Source organism: Ailuropoda melanoleuca, chromosome 1 (genome assembly GCF_002007445.2).
Source record: "Ailuropoda melanoleuca isolate Jingjing chromosome 1, ASM200744v2, whole genome shotgun sequence".
Classification (NCBI taxonomy): domain Eukaryota; kingdom Metazoa; phylum Chordata; class Mammalia; order Carnivora; family Ursidae; genus Ailuropoda; species Ailuropoda melanoleuca.
The window spans coordinates 157426521-157446025 of NC_048218.1; the positions used below are offsets into that span (position 1 = coordinate 157426521).

General features: G+C 34.5%; 1 protein-coding gene across 32 annotated transcripts in view; it reads left to right on the forward strand.

Moving 5' to 3' along the window:
- HDAC9 (histone deacetylase 9) overlaps positions 1–19505 on the forward strand; it is a 974909-nt gene that overhangs the window by 693237 nt on the left and 262167 nt on the right. The gene's annotated exons all lie outside the window — the stretch shown is intronic.

The window sequence follows — 19505 nt, forward strand, 5'->3', positions numbered from 1 at the left end:
TTGGATATATGTTTTTATTTCTCATGGTAAATGCCTGAGAGAGAAATAATTGGATTGTAGATTAAATGTTTGTGTAGCTTTATGAGAAAATGACAAATTATTCTCCAAAGTAATTACTATTTTATCTGTAGAATGTATAATTTTGTCACCTCTTGTTCCTGAGAGAGATAATTTGTGTATTCTTTCTTTTCTTCCTGATCAGCCTAGCTGGAAGTTTATCAATTTTACTGATCTTCTCAAAGAACCAGCTTTGGTTTAATTAATATTCTTTTGTTTTGTTTTGTTTTCTTTTTCATTGATTTCATTGTTACTATTTTCTTTTTTTTCTACTTACATTGGGTTTCATTTGCTCTTCATTTTTGTTTGTTTTAGTTTTTTAAGGGGGAAGCTGAGGTCATAGACTTGAGACTGTTGACCTTAAAAAACAAAAAAGCCAGTTATTTTACTAGCAAAATTCATTTATTCAGGATTAGCAGAGGAACTTGCAGTTTGGCACAGTGAAACTATAAAGAGCCAGTAGCAAATCTAGAGAAGAGAAGAGAGGGTCTTGCTTTTATGGGGGAAGGAAGGAAGCTGGGAGGGGCTTTTTGCTGTGTTCTCATTGGCTGGGCTGTTGTGGCACAAGGAGAAATTCTTCCTTCCTCTTGCTGGGGTATGTAAAGTAAGCTGCTTCCTTTCAGAATGTGAGGTATGCTTCTTATGGCTCATGGCAGTGTATGAGAGCACTACCTTTAGGGCTTCCCAAACTCCATTTTAAATGAGATTTCTTTTACTTATTTTCACAAGATTTTTCTTTTTTTCCCAATATGGACAGTTAGTGCTATAAATTTATTTCTTACTGTTTTTTAATAAAAATTGTATACATTTAAGGTGAAAACATGAGGACTTGATATACATAGTGAAATTTTTACTACAAATCCAGCTAATTAATATGTCCATTTCCTCAAATAATTACTTATTCCCCCCATTTTACTGAAGTACAGTTAGTGTACAATGTTGTCATTAGTTTCAGATGTGTAGCATATTGATTCAACAATTCTCTACATTACTCAGTGCTCACTAAGATAAGTGTATTCATCTGCTGACACTGAACCACATTATTACATTATTGACTGTATTTCCTATGCTGTACTTTTCTTTTCCTTGACTTACTTATTTTATAACTGGAAGTTTGTACTCCTTTATCTAGTTCACCTACCCCCCTACCAGTGTTCTCTGTATTTAAGAGTCTCATTTTTTATTTGTTGGTTGGTTTCTTTGTCTTTAAGATTCCACATGTAAGTAAAATCATATGGTATTTGTCTTTCTCTTTCTGACTTATTTCACTTAGCATACTACCCTCTAGGTCCATCCATATTGTCACAAATAGCAAGATTTCATTCTTTTTAATGGCTGAGTAACATTCCGTTGCATCTATATTCCACATCTTGTTTATCCTTTTATCTATCACTGGACATTTGGGTTGCTTCAATAGCTTGGCTATTGTAAATAATGCTGCAATAATCGTAGAGGCACACATATCTTTTCAAATTCATGTTTTTGTTTTCTTTGGGTAAATATCCAGTAGTGGAATTATTGGATCATAGGATATTTTTATTTTTGATTTTTTGAGGAACCTCCTTACTAATTTCCACAGTGGCTGCACCAATTTCCATTCCCATCAGCAAGCCACAAGCATTCCTTTTTCTCCACATCCTTACCAGCACTCGTTATTTCGTTTTGATTCTATCCATTTTGACAGGTGTAAGGTGCTATCTCACTGTGGTTTTGATATGCATTTCCCTCATGATTCTTGATGTTGAGCATCTTTTCATGTGTCTGTTGGCCATATGTATGTCTTCTGTGGAAAAATGTCTAATCAGGTGTTCTGTTTTTAATTGGGATGTTTGTTTTTTGGGTATTGAGTTGTATAAGTTCTTTATATATTTTGGATCTTAACCCCTTATCAAATATATCATATACAGATATCTTCTTCCATTCATTAGGTTGGTTGACTTGTTATTTTGTTGATGGTTTCTCTGGCTGTGCAAAAGCTTTTTATTTTGGTGTGGTCTCAATAGTTTATTTTTGCTTTTGTTTACCTTGCCCAAGGAGACGTATCTGGAAAAAATGTTGCTAAGGCTGATGTCAAAGAATTTACTGCCTGTGTTATCTTCTAGGATTTCTGTGATTCCATGTGTCATATATAGGTCTTCAATCCATTTTGAGCTGATTTTTGTCCATGGTATAAGAAAACTATTTTGCGTATAGCTTTTCCAGTTTTCCCAGCACTACTTATTGAAGGGACTGTCCTGAAGGGATTGACCATTTAAGCATGAGTTTATTTCTGGGCTTTCTTTTCTATTCTCTTGATCCATGTGTCTACTTTTGCACCAGTTCCAGACTGTTTTGATTACTACAGCTTTGTAGTATATCTTGAAATCTGGGATTGTGACACGTCCAGGTTTGTTCTTTCTCAAGTTTGGTTTGGCTATTCAGAGTCTTTTGTGGTTCTGTATAAATTTTAGTATTACTTGTTCTAGTTCTATGAAAAACACTGTTGGTACTTTGATAGCGATTGCATGAATCTGTATATTGCTTTGGGTAATATGAACATTTCAACAATATTAATTCTCCCATTTACTGATTATGGAATATCTTTCCATGTGCGTCCTCCTCAGTTTCTTTCCTCAATGTTTTATTGTTTTCAGAGTAAAGGTCTTTTACTTCCTTGGTAAAGTTCATTGCTGGGCATATTATTCTTTTTGGTGCAATTATACACAGGGCTGTTTTTTCAGTTTCTCTCTACCTCATTATTACTATAGAAAAATGCAACAGATTTCTGTATATTAATTTTGCATCCTGCAACTTTACTGAATTCACTTATCAGTTCTTTTTTTTAAGATTTTATTTATTTATTTGACAGAGAGAGAGAGAGAGACAGCCAGTGAGAGAGGGAACACAGGCAGGGGGAGTGGGAGAGGAAGAACAGGCTCCCAGCAGAGGAGCCTGGCTTAAGGACTCAGCCAATGGGTCGTTATCAGTTCTAATGAATTTTTGGTGGAGTCTTTAGGGTTGCTTTTCGTTCGTTCTTTCTTTCTTTCTTTCTTTCTTTCTTTCTTTCTTTCTTCTTCCTTCCTTCCTTCCTTCCTTCCTTTCCTTCCTTTCCTTTCCTTCTTCCTTCCTTCTTTTCCTTCCTTTTCTTTTCCTTCCTTTTCTTTTCCTTCCTTTTCTTTTCTTTCTTTCTTTCTTTCTTTCTTTCTTTCTTTCTTTCTTTCTTCTTTTTAATACAGTGTATCATGTCATCTGCAAATAGTGAAGGTTTTACTTCTTCCTTACTGATTTGGATGCCTTTTATTTCTTTTTCTTGGATGATTGCTGTGGCTAGGAATTTCAGTACTCTGTTGAATAAAAGTTGTGAGAATGGGCATTCTTGTCTTGTTCCTAATCTTAGAGGAAAAGCTCTGTTTTTCACCATTGAGTATGATGTTAGCTGTGGGTTTGTCCAATATGACCTTTATTATGTTGCAGTATGTTCCCTCTAACCTACTCTTTTGAGAGTTTTTATCATGCATAAATGTCCTATTTTGTGAAATGCTTTTTCTGCATCTCTTGAAATGATCATAAGATTTTTATCCTTTCTCTTTTTAATTTGATGTATCACATTGATTGATTTGCAAATATTGAACCACTCTTGCATCCCTGGAATAAATCCTGCTCGATTGTAGTGAATGTTTTTTTTTTTAATATATTGTTCAATCAGTTTCTTCATATTTTATTGAGGATTTTTACATCAATGTTCATCAGTGATATTGGCTTGTAGTTTTCTTTTTTCGTGGTGTCTTTGTTTGCTTTTGGTATCTGGATAATGCAGGCCCCATAGAATGAATTTGTAAGTTTTTCTTCCTGTTCAGTTTTTTAGAATGGTTTGAGAAGAATAGGTATTCACTCTTATTTAAATGTTTAGTAGAATTCATCTGTGAGGCATCTGGTCCTGAACTTTTGTTTGTTGGGAGCTTTTTGATTACTGATTAATTGTCATTAGTAATTCATCTGCTCAGACCCTTTTTTTTTTTTTTCTTATGGGGAGAACATCTGAAATGTACTTTCTAAGAGTGTTACCTAGCGTCTAATTGGGGATTTTTGCATGTATCTTTCTCTGATGTGGAATTTAATTCTACCAGAGTCAGAAAAATATGCTCTGTGTGACTTGAGTCATTTTATACTTATTGAAATTTATAGCATTGTGATTCTCTTTTTCTCCTCCTACCCTTTGTATTACTTTATCAGATATTTTACTTTAACAAATATTATAAATCTCCATAACAAATTACCATTTCTATTGCTTCAGTAGTTGAAAAATTTTTAAAGTGTATGTTTCTGTGTTTGTGTGTGTGTGTGTGTGTGTCAGAGAGAGTGAATGAATGTGTGTATACATACATAATATAAAGATAATTTATAAAATATCTTTTTTATTTGCCTGGCTATTTAATCTTTCTGGTGCTCTGTATTCATGTGGGCAGATGCAGACTTCCATCTGGTATCATTTCCTTTCCGTCTGAAGAATTTCCTTCAACATTCCTTGTATTGCATTTCTACTAGCAATAGATTCATCTTTTGTTTATAAGAAAATGTTTTTCTTTTCCTTTAACCTTTTAATGATATTTTCATTTGATATAAAATTTTATGTTAATCATTTTTTTACATTTTAAAGATACCCTTCCAGGGTTATTTTTTCCTTTTTTTTAAAATTGATGATGAGAAATCAGCTATCATTTTGATAATTAACCTCTCTATTTAATGATTTAATGCATCTTTTTTTTCTCTCTGCCTTTAAGACTTTTTATTTTTCTCTTTTTTAGTAGCTTTGTGATTAGGTATGGTTTTCTCTGTTTTTTTTTCTTGCTGAGTTCATTGAATTTATTGTGCCAGTGGCTTGTAGTTGTTGATAAAATTTGGAGAGCTTTTAGGTAATATTTCTTAAAATACTTTATTTACCACATTTTCTATATCCTCTGATTCTTAGAGTCCTATTATATGTTTATTTTATCATTTCACACTGTCCCACTGGTCTTAAAGGGTGCATTGATCTTGTTTAGTCTTTTTCTCTTCTCTGCACTCCTGTTTGGACAATTTCTCTTGACGTGTTTTCAAGGTTGTTGTTTTTGTCTTTTGTTGTGTCCAAGCTGCCATTAATCCCATTAAAATAATTTTTCATTTCACACATTGTATTACTCACCTTTTAAGATTTCCTTTTTGTTCTCTTTTACAGCTTCCAGATCTCTTTCAAATTCTCCCCTTCACCATTATATTTCTCTTCATGATCTTTTCCTGTGGATTCTTTAACATGTCTATTATAATTATTTTAAAATCTTTGTTTGATAATTCTAATATCTGAGTCACTGGTGGGTATATTTCTATTACCTTATTTTTTTACTTGATTAAGAGTCTTAATATAGCTTCTTTTCATGTCTTGTGATATTTGATTATATACTAGACATTGTGTTTAAAAATCAGTGGAGACTAGAAAGGGCTTGTTTTCTCTAGGATTTAATTCTTTTAAAATCTGTTTGTGTCCAAAGCTCTTCAGTGATTTAAAGAAAAGTATATTTCATGGGATGCCTGGGTGGCTCAGTTGGTTAAGCATCTGACTCCTGATTTTGGTTCAGGTCATGGTCTTGGTCCTGAGATGGAGACCCACATCCAGCTCTGGGCTGGGTGTGGAGCCTGCTTAAGATTCTCTCTCCCTCTCCCTTTGCCCCTCCCCCTGCCACTTGTGATTTCTCTCTTTAAAAAAAAAAAAAAAGCAAGAATAGCATGGTTTTGGGGCACCTGGGTGGCACAGCGGTTAAGCATCTACCTTCAGCTCAGGGCGTGATCCCGGCGTTATGGGATCAAGCCCCGCATCAGGCTCTTCTGCTATGAGCCTGCTTCTTCCTCTCCCACTCCCCCTGCTTGTATTTCCACTCTTGCTGGCTGTCTCTATCTCTGTTGAATAAATAAATAAAATCTTAAAAAAAAAAAAAAGAATAGCATGGTTTTTTGGTTTGTTCAGTGATTTATTACTACTTTTGCCAGAACATCCTTTTGTACATCCTTTTTCCTTCTAATCAGGTTTGGCTCTCCAAAACAAATATATTTTTGAGAGTACATTTAAATTCTCTCCTGGTTCAAATTTTATCTCTTATTCTTATAAGGTATATATGTCAGTTATTAAAACAGGGGCACATTAGCTTATTTCTCTACTTGATTCTTCAACTTTAAATGAAGGAAATAACAAACATGTTATTAAGTAGTCTCAGCACATCCACTGTGAATGGATATGTAAACATCAAAGAAAGGGAGAAACCTTGGCAGTTACATGTTTACTTTTATGGGAAACTGCCTTGTTCTTGATCTTCTCATTGCCTTTCATACCTAGTGCTTCAACTTTTCCAAAAAATTTTAAATTAGTCAACTTATGGACTTTGAAAAATGACATTCAAATACTTAAACCCTTAGATTAAGTAAAAGGTAAGCCTACTGATTACTCAGATTGTTTACTCAGGAACTAAGACTTATTGCCTAGTTGGACTGCCTGTGGGGTTCCCACTGCACAGTCTGCTTCCTTCTAGGTTTTTATTTTACCCATCTGCTTTTCTGATGGCTAATATTTCAATTTCTAGTTTGTAGTTTTAACTGCCTGCCCCATAGTAATTGGATCTGCCTATTTCCAGCCTTCCCATCTGTTTCTTGGCTTTGGACTGTCCAGATTTCATTACTTGTATGTGGTTTAGCTCATACTGACTAAAAATTGCTGCATCTACCCTCAGACTCTAACTATCTACATCTTTCTCCCCTCTGAACTTTGCTGAGCTTTTTTCAGTCCCTGACGGCTATTTACACTTTTAGTCAAAGTCCTAAAGTTATTTTAAAAATAACTTATATGGGAAAGAATGCTTTCTGAATTAAATTCTAGGCTATTTTGCATTTACTTACAACATTTTATACTGTGATATTTTCACTTCAGTAGTTAAAATGTAGCACAAATGATATGTAATGAGAAAAAATCTTCCAACTAATTTATGTTTGTTTTTTATCTGTGGTAGTATTAAATTTGATACCTGCTGGTTTATGCATAATGCAGATGTTAACTTTCCCCCTTGTTTCAATCTCTGCAAAAGACATTGTTTTGCTTTTTGATACAAGTGTCCAAATCACACGTATCATACACACTTAGAGAACATAAGTATTTTACACCTTTGTAATTTTATATGGCAATAAATTTCATACACACACATACACACACATACAAACTTGTAAAATGAAGTCTGGTCGTTTGATTAGGTGTTTTTTCCACACAATGCTGCTATGTACATAATGCTACATAATTTAATTTCTTTGGTTGAAATTCTTTTTTTTTAAGATTTTATTTATTTATTTGAGAGAGAGAGCAGGAGAGAGAGCATGAGCGGGGGGAGAAGGAGAAGCAGTCTCCCCACGGAGCAGGGAGCCTGATGTGGGACTTAATCCCAGGACCCTGGGATCATGACCTGAGCCGAAGGCAGATGCTTAACCAACTGAGCCACCCAGGTGCCCCTTTGGTTGAAATTCTTATTCAGTTATCTACCTTTGATTGAAATGACAAATTTAATTGCTGGTATCTGTTCTTGTTACAGTATATAGTCATGGAGAATTGGAATTTAATGAAAGAAAATTTACCATTAGAGTAAGAATAATAAGACCAAATTTAAAAATCCTCTAGTTAAAAACCCAGACATTTAGGTAATAGTTATAAAATGTACTTTGCTACTCTTAAAATTTTTGAAATTTCATGTATTTAATTGAGTAAATATATGTATGTACCAAGAGGTTACCAAGACTATTAGAACCACCATTGATTGAATGAAAATCTGCTGTAGTAAGATGTAAGTATGATGACAAAAGTGATTTTTTGTTGATACAGTCTTTTCCCCCCAGTCATCTCTTATCAGGTCTTGGTCATTACTATTATCTTACTATTGTTATAATATTCTCTAATAATTACTATTATTATAATGTCATATTATTATATTATACTATTATCCTCACAGAAGGCTATGATCATCTGTCTTAAAAATTTTTGTTGTTTTTTTTCTGGTTCTTAAAACTAAGCCAAAAACTCTTTTGCCCTAAATCCTTTTTCTCAGAAGTTTTTCATACTGAGGCTCTATATACATAATGAAAAGTACCTGATTTTTTTGGTCAGTTTAGCCCAAAAACTAGTCATGTTTCAAAAAGTTCAGGGAATTAAATTGTTGGACCTTGTGTCAGCAGAAACCACTGATTGATAAACTAAACAAATAGCTTTTAGTGGGTTATTATTGCCTTACCAAGCCTCTCCTGATGATCCCCCCACTTTGTAACAGAAACTTCTTCATAGTGGATCCATTGTTATGATTTTCATACAGGGCTCAACTTAAATTATATGTAATATAAGCACCATCAAATACCCTGTCTCTTTTCTGCGAGGAGACTGGTTTTTCATGACTGTGTTTATTCCTATCTATAGCTACATCTTTGCCAGGCTCAAGGCTGTAGGCATTATGGACCACAGATGCCAGGCTTCCTAAGAACTGTTTTCCAGTGCTGTCATCAAGCTTCTTCCTTCTGGATTCTTCAGGGAGCAGGGCTGGCAGCTGCACATATGCTTTGGGGTCCACCATTCAGTTAAACTGCTAATGCTGGGCTCCTGTTTTCCTGGCTCTCTTGAGCTCACTCAAAGAAACAAAATGGTATTCCCATATGTCCCTTATTGTTTTCTTGGCAATTCTCCCTACCTCCTTTAACTGCCCTGATTCTAGTATGTGAGAGACAAACTTTCTTTGTGAAATTTCCTTTCCTCAGAGGCTGTAGATTAATAGCATTGATTCTAAAGCAAACTGTCATTTTAGAAAGTCCCTTTAAAGGCTGAACTTAACTGGTTTTGAGGTCTATATTGGCATATTTCAAAATATTATGCATACCAGTGAATTGCAGTTAAAGGCAACCCAGAAGACTGACCTTGATTTACTAATTTCAATGTCAAATTTTATAAGTGGTTTAGATATTATTAGGCGATACCTCTTGACTTAGTGTTCAAGTATTCTGCAATATAGTATTTTATCCTTACATTCCTATTCAATTCCTTCCCTTCAGAAAGAATCACAAAACTAGATTTAATGCTTTATATATAGAATTAACAATTAACATATTATACAATGCTTCTCAAAGACTTGTAGAATTGAATACAAGTAGATAAAGTCTAGCATTTGTCAGTGATAGGTCTTTGAGATGACACAATTTGATCTTCTCTTTCTCATAAAGATAGGCTGATAGGACAAACCAACTATTTGCAATATTTAGAAGACTTAATGCCTTTCTTTTTATTTCTAAATAAAATTTTATTCCAAAAAATTAAAGCTGCAAAGGGGAATTTTCTACTCACATTATTGTTGCCATGCTGTAAATCATATAGAACTATTTTTCATCACAGATATTAGGTAGCTGAAGAGGAAGACCTCAGAATACACCAAAGGCTCACAGTTACTATTCATTAGGAGCTTGGAGTGGGAGTTGGTATAAAGCATGTTGAACAAATGATAAGTTGTATCATATCCATAATGATCAACTTGAGATTGCAGGTATTTAACATCTTAACACTCCTATGCCTGAGTCATTCCTGAAAAGTGGAGTCTGAGCCAATTGTTGCACAAGCCCCTACAAGGTAAACAGAAGTGGGGGAAGCAAGGCAGGAGGAATGACTATCTGTTTTTCTTTCTCTGCTCCTGAGTTGGTTTCTGATAATCTAAATCCCTTAATCTATTACCAGGTAGTAAGTGGTAGGAGGGGAAGGAGTATTCATTCAACTTTAATGTATGATCTTCCCCCCCAAATTTTAACATCCAGTGATATCAGCAAAGATAATGTGAACAATTTCCATTGAACAATTTTCAGCTTCTTTAGCTGAAAGAATGGACTCTCATACCACTATGTTGATTGTAACCAGCACCATTTTGGTTGAGGGGGAGAGTCCACAAGTTCATATGAACCATCATAGATATTTCACAAGATGCTAGAGAATTTTAATGGACATTTTTGCCTTATTTCACTTTACCTAAATCAGAGGAAGGGGAATACTTATAAATTAAAGTGCTTAATGTAACAAGATGAGTAGTATTATTTATATTTTAAATCCTGTTACAACAAATATTGTAACCCCGCTCCACCAAAAAACAGCAAAGGAGAGGAGAAATGAAAAAGAAAGAAAGAAGGAAAGAAAGCAGGCTAACCCATACAACAACTAAATCAGGATCCAACAGACAACATAATCTCTTCAAGCAATGATTTAAAAAAAAAATTACTATAATAGGAAAACATTAGGATCTTCTATCCAATTAAGTCTTAACAAAAGCATTATATCTTTACCATGGGGGATTTCCTCCCCCATGCAACTTAATATGAAGAACCCCAAATTTATTACTATAAATAATTTTAGAATGTGTCAAACCAGCTAATGCATGCTTTATTTTTGTTACTCTTGATCTATCATCATATAAAAGACTTGTACACTGGGCAAGCACATTTCTTGAGATGTTAAAAAGGGCACTTATGAGCATACGGATTTGTTGGGAGATTAAGTTGTGCTAGCCCAGCATAGACGTGTAAATTTCAGATTCTGGTTGCTTCAGCACTTCTTTTTACTAGCACCAAATAGCTTATTCACCAACATATTTGATGATTGTAGTTATTATTGAATATCAAAGCAGATTAAAATATTTTTAAAATTTATGTAAATGAATGTTTCTTAAAGTCATTTTCAGAATTGCTAATGCATCAGTATGGATCTGGGGTAGCTGGGATTTTGGCTTCCAGGGAAATATTTCAGGCACATAAACCACTGCATATAAATTTCCAATTCTGCAAATGTATTGGAAGCAATAATTCAACCATCACATCTTTACTTGGAAATACATGCTATAGAGTTTTTCCGTGCTGTGCTTTTGTTTTGATACATAGTATTTCATTGAGGATTGATACTTAAGTACATTTAGAAACACTTTAGTGGTAATATTTAGACATTAGGAGGTAATTACTGAGTTCTAAGTTAGCAGTGCACTAAAAGAGAAATTTTGAAAACAGAGTTCAATCAGCTGGTTTGACATGCTCAATTAGTCTTTGGATAACAGGCAGTTATATAAAACATTTTTCTTTTTTTTTTTTTTAAGATTTTATTTATTTATTTGACAGAGATAGAGACAGCCAGCGAAGAGAGGGAACACAAGCAGGGGGAGTAGGAGAGGAAGAAGCAGGCTTATAGGGGAGGAGCCTGATGTGGGGCTCCATCCCATAACTCCGGGATCACGCCCTGAGCCGAAGGCAGACGCTTAACTGCTGTGCCACCCAGTTGCCCCTATAAAACATTTTTCAAAGCAGGACAGATTTCTTTGATTTTGTTCTTAATAGTGTCCCAAAATAGGGTTAAAGATTAAGTAAAGATCTAATATCTGATTAACTACTTTTAACAAAGAAACACGATCTCTTGTCAGTTTATTACTATCACAGAGAATTTCTATACTATGTACTGCAGTTATGTTTTTATAAAGAGTAAATCAAAATTATTAAGTTGCTAACAGGACTACTGGCTATTACAGGTAGTTTAAGTTCCAGATCATTGCTTAATATTTTTGAAAGTGTATAAATAATCTTTGCCTTTCTCTTCTGGATTCTGTATTGGCTAATTCTATTATACAATGTGTTCTTGACTTTCTACATTACTCTCGTCAGTGATGTTTAGGCCTTTATTTTCCATGATTTCTGAAACCTAGATTACTCTACATAGGTTGGAATTAGTAATGGTTCTTAATATCAATTGAATATGTACTTGGGGATGTTAGCAAAATGAAAATACACATTTCTCCTGTCCATGAGACCATCTTAATGCAACAAATAAAATGATCAGGTTATTTTACACTCCAGATTTTCAGTTCCATATGTGCCATGGCTAACTGAGCTTATGTAGAGGAATTTGAACTTTGTTTAGGTGAGATTTAAAAAAAAAAAGAAGAAGAACTTTAAAGTGGTTCTAGTGATTTGCTTACTCCCTGCCCTTTACTTGCCTGGGGAGGGTTTTACTATGCATATAAAGAATACATAAAGTTTGATATTTTGATAATTTGACCAGAAAAAGAAAATTTCACTGGTTACAAGAATATAGTCTTAAATGATTGGATTCCTTTCCCTCCCATTCATATCCACTTTTACGTATAGACAATGTCCTAGATTCCCTTTCCATGGCTGTATATGGGAAGCAAATAGTCTCCTGCATTTCCCCATATGATGACATCAGAGAATTCATCCTCCTCCTGTTTAACCAAGTAGAAACATCCATAATACTGATCTAGACAACAATAACCATAACAAAAGTATGGATGTGAGAGCACTCTGAAAACATTGTTACTGTTAGTGATGCTAAAATACTGCCAAAGCTCTATGATTAGTAATGATCATGACTGAAGAGAATTTAAAACTTGAGAAGAGATTTTAAAAATCAAATTATTAAGTCAAAATCACATCACTCTTAAATTGATATAAAGTTACAGAAAAGTACCTTAGCATTCATTTACTTAGATTAACCACTTAGTATTCATAACTTTGAATAAAATATAAAGCAGGGTTTTTTTTCATGAAGTAAAGTAGGAAGAAATTCAAAATTATATGAATGGATAGGTTTTACTACTACATTCTGAGATGCTCAAAAACTAGATGAAGTGAAAACATCCTACAGACTTCAAGGTTTGATAAAACAATATTTTTCCATGAAATGAAAATGATTATTGTTAGCATTAAATGAGAAAATAATAAACTGAGCCTCTGAGTCCTTTATTGTATATAAGTTTTCTTATAGTTTTATAAGCTAATAGATTATTGAGGTTTTTGAATATACAGTAAATTGATTATTAAAAAGGTTCATCAAGGGGCGCCTGGGTGGCTCAGCTGTTAAGCGTCTGCCTTTGGCTCAGGGCATGATCCCAGAGGCGTGGGATCGAGCCCCACATCGGGCTCCCTGCTCTGCTGGGAGCCTCCTTCTTCCTCTCCCACTTCCCCTGCTTGTGTTCCCTCTCTTGCTGGCTCTCTCTCTGTCAAATAAATAATAATAATTATTATTATTATAATAATAAAAAGGCTCATTGAAAAATATTCATTGGAGACATATATATTCTTGAGCCAAGGAAAACCCTGGTTCCAGTGGTATCCCATACAATAAACCTTTATGCCAGATAATAAAGGGTACAGAAAAAAAAAACAAAACAAATTCCATTCAGAATCCAGTGTAAAAGTCAGACATTTCTGTAAGAATAATAATTTCACTTTAAAACACGTTTCCACAATAGTTCATTAAATCAAAGTCTCCATTAATTGTAAGGAACAAAATATTTTATGTATTTCTAAGAAAGAAGATGCTCCCAATCTAATAGGCAAACTCCCACAAAAAGCTGGGATGCAAAAATTGGGACCTTTGAGATAATGAAGAACTTACAGACAAGAGCAAATCAAAGGAATCGCCAGACGGATAAGAGCCAGAGTAGTATCTGTTCTCAAATTATTTTATCATTCTTTACTGACCAGTGGCTATGTGCCAGACACTATGTAAATCTAGATGATAAAATGGTAAGCCAAGTCATAAAGAGGTGACCCCACTATGGGGAGAATGGATGTGACATTAATTGTATGTCACAATAATCGAAAATTTTAAAAACAAATGATCATGCTAAGAGGTATGTCATTATAAGCTAAGACGAGTTCTCAGAAACAAGGGTTGGCAGATCTCTAAGTGCGTATTACAGAGGATCTTGACGCTGACCTACTGGGGCTCAAAGATGGTTTCTCTGCAGGTGATATTGGAGCTGAAGTGTGCAGATGAGAAGGTGTTATCCAGGTAAAGGGAGTGGGTATATGAATGGAAGACATTCCCATTCTGAAGTAGGAGCATGTGCAGAGGTCTGTGACTAGGGGAAACAGGTACACTGGAGGATCCAAAAGGCCACTGTGGCTGGAGTGGAGAAAGGAAAGTGGATGGTAGTGCAAGATGAAGCTGAAAAAGGTAAGCAAAGGCCAGGTTGTACAGTGTGGCTAGTCTTAAATGCTTGTTTTCAGGTGCTAGACCATCTGGGATGGAATCCCAGCCCTGTCATTTGCTGGTATGAACCTTAAACAAGTTCTTTAATCTTTCTATGCTTTGATTTCTTCATTATTGAAATGAGGATAATAATGTTAACTGCTCCCAGATGTTGTTAGGATTAAATCAGTAATAAAATATTAGAGTTTATTATTTATCATATTTTATTTGCATTTTATGTATTATATATTACATGATAGCATTATACTATAATGCTATTATTTGTCATCTTGCCTTGTCTATTTTGTTTTTATTAAGAGGAAAGACTTATATGGTTTTTTACTGTCAAGACAACAATCCAATATAGGAATCAAGTGATGATACCAGAGGGAAAGGGAAAAGTGTAGGTGAGGTGATTTTGAATAGGTAAGAGGCGGGTTTAAGTGCATAGGGGAATTAATTGCTCTTAGGATCAGGAACTGGTGAGAGTATATGGTTAGATTTGGTTATGGAAGGATGAGGAAATTTTATTCTAATTGCTTGTATTTTAAGTGAAATAAGAAGCTAGGTCATCAGCAAAGGGTAAAGAATGAGCAGGGGTTAATGGAGATTTGAAGAAAGAGAAGGTAGAAATACTCTTCTAAGTGGAGAGTTAATTCGCAAAGGAATGTAGTATGATTGCTGGGCATCCTGGAGAGCCTACCTGAGATTTGTAATCATGACTTTAAAGGAAGACCAGTTGTGTAGCTTTTATACAGGCTTAGTTTCAGGAACAGAGCAGATGTGAGTTATATTTAATTAGTTTTGTAATTTTATCAGGGGAGTGTATTGAAGGAAGAAAGGGACAAAGTGACTAGAAGTATTTACAGACTGGATGCTTATGCTCCCAAAATTTATAATGTTGAAGCCGTAACTTCTAATATGACTGTATTTGAAGACCCTTGGTCTGTGAGTAGGGATAAAGGTGACATGAAGTCATAGGGGTAGGACCCTAATCTGATAGGACTAGTGCTCTTGTAAGAAGAGGAAGAGATACTAGAATTCTCTTTCTCCCTGATCTTGTGTGTGTGTGTACACTCAGAAGAAAGGCCATATAAGGACCCTAGGGAAAAGGCAAACATCTGCAAGCTGGGAAGAGTGCTTTCAACACAAACCCAACCCTGCCAGACCTTAATCTCAACTTCCAGCCTCCAGAACCAGAGAAATAAATTTCTGTTGTTTAAGTCACCCAGCCTGTAGTACTTTGTTATAGTAGCCTGAGCAAACTAATATACCAGGGGAGTATATTGGAGGGGAAAAAAGGACAAGATATCTGAAAGTATATTCAAGGAAGTGAATACAGTGATGGACCCTGAAGTCTAACCAGCTAAGGAGGGAAGTGAAAATAGTGATAGGGATTAATGATGGATAGCAAAAGTTACATAAGATCAATGGATTGGAAGTCTTGGTGCCATTGAGGCATTAGCTGGAAAGTAGGAGAGTAGGATGTTTGGCATTAAGATTATGGAGTACATTTCTCACTGGTAATGGCAAGGTCTGAGTATGACTGTGAATGGAAGGCAGAGTCATTGAAGACGAGGAGTCAGAGAACTGAGAAATCAAGGTATTGAAGGGAGTGTTTGTATGTATGGTTATAGAAATTACTAAGAATAAATACTGGAGGAATGATAGAGAGAAAGGCAGACTTCAAAAGGCAGAGTACTCAAGGAGTAGATGTAGATTTAAGTACATAGATTTGAGTGATATTTAGAATCAAAATCAGCAGGAATTGGTCATGAATTAAAATGAAATGGAGGAAGGCTAGGGAGAGGGAGCCATTAAGGATAATTCACTGGTCTTTGACTTGAGCTGCTGGACGAATCATTGGTAAGTTATGGAAGTCTGGGAGAAAATTAGAAGTTTGATCTTAAATATATTGAATTTGAAGGGAACTTCCACGTGAATATTTAAATGAAGATATTGAGTAGGTGGGCTAATATTTTGGTCTGGTGCTCAGTGGAGGGCCTATCCTAGAAATAGAAATCTGTGAAGTATCTGATGATGGTGGTAATTGAATCCACGAGAGTGATGGCATTGCCTCAGAAGTAAGTGTGGAAAGAGGAGAAGTCTAAGACTGAGCCATGAGTAATTTTAAGATTTAATGAGCAAGCTGAGGAGTAGGAGCATTCAAGGGAGACTGAATAGGAAGTAAAGACAGATAAATAAACCAGGGGATCACGAAATCACAGAAGCCAAGAGAAGAGCGTGTTTTTAAAAGGAAGATGTAGCCAGTAGTGTTTAAAGTTGACAAGGGGCCCCGTGGTCTGAGAGAATAAAAAATGTCTTTGGAATTAGTGACGTGGAGGCCATTGATGACCTTAGTAAAAACTTCTTTAGTGGACTAAAGAAGTGGAAGATAAATTTGAGATAGGTAATTGAGGCAGAGGTGAGGAAAAGGAGGTAGGAAGATAGACCACCATTTCAAGAATTTTGCTTGCTAAAGGGGAAGAAAAGTGTAGCAATTGGAGAGATCAGTGGGATTAAGGATGGAGGTACATAGTATATTATACATGTGTATATATTTGTGTTATTTTGGTATATATATAACATTTTTATTTCAAGATGGTGGAAACTTGAGCTTATTTAAATTTGAATGAAATATATATATATACACATTTTTAAAGGCACTATATATATATATATATATTTGGGAATTTTACTATGAATTTAATATGTTAGTGAGAAAAACGTAAATGATGGTGGAAAAGTAGGAGGGGATGGGATCCTAACTGAGGGTGGTAAAATAGATCTTGGGAGGACTGACATTTCCTCTAGTGTAACAGGAGGCAAAAGGAGCCAGACTGCCCCAGGGCTCAGTCTCAGTCATCTTACTGTGTTTTATCTTTTCTCTCTGTGTGTGATCTAATCCTTTCTTACAAGAAAGTATTGTGAAGGGTGGGTGCATTGGGTTTTATGCTCTCAAAGTAGCAGGGAGACCCTAGGAGTACACCAGTTCTGTCTTTTCCTGAATTCAGGCTTGTGTGGTGTGAGAGGAAGCAGGAAGCACTTGAGCAGACTGTGGAAGCAGCAGCCCTTAGGCTTCAGCTAAGGGGGGGGGGCACTCAGAAAAGACAAGGAAAATGCAAGGGTATTTGCCATTAATGAGAGCACAGTGGAAGCTTTGGGTGGATCAGAATGACCTAGAGAAGGTTATTGCATGAAGATAATTTTCAACCCCAGATCAAGCAATTTCAGAAGCAGTTTAGCAGAATGGTGGAGGTTAGTTTGGAAGACTATAAAGTGAAAGGCAGACTCCTTTCTCAAGGAATTTGGCTGTGAGAGAGAAGAAAAATAGAAATCAAATTTTGTTTGACTTTTTTTCCTCTATAATCTAGCTAATTATTTATGTGTTTTAGTTCCATGTTGCTCCTTAACATGATTTCTATTCAGGTTGATTTTTTTTTGTATATAATTCTTTATTTTTTTTAAGTTTTTATTTAAATTCCAGTTAATATACAGTGTAATATTAATAAATGATGCTTTCTAAATTCCTTTCTTCCAAGTCATTGTCCATACTTTTCCCTCCTGCCGGAATACCCTTTAAAACTTTTCTCTACCTTTATGACCACAGCTCTTCCTGTAAGACCAAATCAAATGTATCTCTCAATTTTCTCTTGTTTTATATTTTTTCATTATGAAATAATTAATGTTTGTTATAAAACCATTTTCAAAAGATATGAAATTATCAATTTAAAATAACCTGTATAATACCATCACTCAGATATATCATACTGTGTCTGTTATTTTTAACACTAATACTTGCAAAGTTGGTATCTTTCTGTTCCACTCAGTATTTATAATAAAATTTTAATGACTGTCTGATATTCCATGGTATAGATATACCATAATTCACTTAGATATTCTCCTAATATTAGCTAACTTACATAATTTCCATTTTTCCTATTGTAAATGAAACATCTTTTATATAAATGCTTGTCCCCAAAGTTATTAACACCTTTAGGGCAAAAATCCTTTAAGTTTATTAGTAATTCAAAGAGTAATGTTTTTTAAAGGCACTAAATATATAGAGATGGATTATTTTCCAGGAAGGCTGTAATAAATTATCTTCTTCTAGGCAGCATTTGTGAATGTATAAAGTACCATAGTATAGAGTATTGGAAAAAAAAATGCAATTTCCTGGGTGGGAAAATGTTTTTCCATTAGGATTTTCATCTACTTTTGTTTGATTACAAATGTCTTTGAATATTTTTTCTTACAGTTATTGATCACTGGAATTTTTTCTTATTTGTATTGTCTATCCATGCTCTTTACCTGTAAAACATAGTTTTCTAAAAAAAGCATATTAGTTTTAATTGAATTGTAAAAGATCGTTAGTATTGTGAATCCAATTACAGAAATTCATTACATGCTAATTATATTGTCTTGTATTATATTTGCTATTTTCATCCTGTTGTCTTCCCAATAAGATATATTGCACCTGTCATAATCTTTACTTAATAATCTATCTTCAGAATTTCTACAGCACACTAAAGTTTCACTGTACAATCTTAAAATTTCAATCTCTTTAGTCTTGTGTGATTCATTAATAGTTTCTCTCATTATAGTAAGTATCTTAAGAACTGTAATAGGAAATATGTTTATCACCATTTCTACATTTAAAATTGATATTGTGTTTGACTTCTAATTTGCTTCTGAGATTATCATTATGTATATGCTCATCAAACTGTAGAGCAAATTAATCATTGTATATTGGTTACCATAGCATTCTAGAAAAATTATGTATATTTAAAGTCCTAGGGAATAGATGATTTTTCTTGATACTATCTTTATGCTTGTAGTAAGATGTGGAAAAAAGTATCCCTGGTGTATATTAAAATTATTTCAAAATTTTTAAGTTTCTGTATTAAGTATCTTTTGAGTATGTTACTTGAATCAAAGATAAGTGAAAGGTGGTGTGAACCATCTGATGAATGATTTTGTTTCATGTCAAGCAACCCAACTTTTCTGAGCAGGCTGGCTTTGTAAGGATTTATAGTTCCTTGCCTTCAATCTGGAGTTACTTCAGCTTTCCGTGATGCATTCCAACTAATCTGGAGGTTAAGGCATTCCTTGATCATGGATAGATCTGATTGCTACTCAGCCCTGGAATTCTTTATAAAATTCCAGAACGTGGGCTAGAAATTGACTTAGGGAATCCAATAAAGTTGCAAGTCTTGGCAGTCATCCAAGCTAAATTTATAGACTGGAAGAAATATGGGCTTTCCATTGTTCTCTTTTTCACCTTTCTGCGTTTCTTTTGTGTGTATGTGAGTGTATGAGTATAAATTTATCATTTTGCTGACAATGGAGTGGAAATAACCATTAACAGAATCCAGCTAGAGAATTTTCACTTTGGATCTTCCCTGGTCTT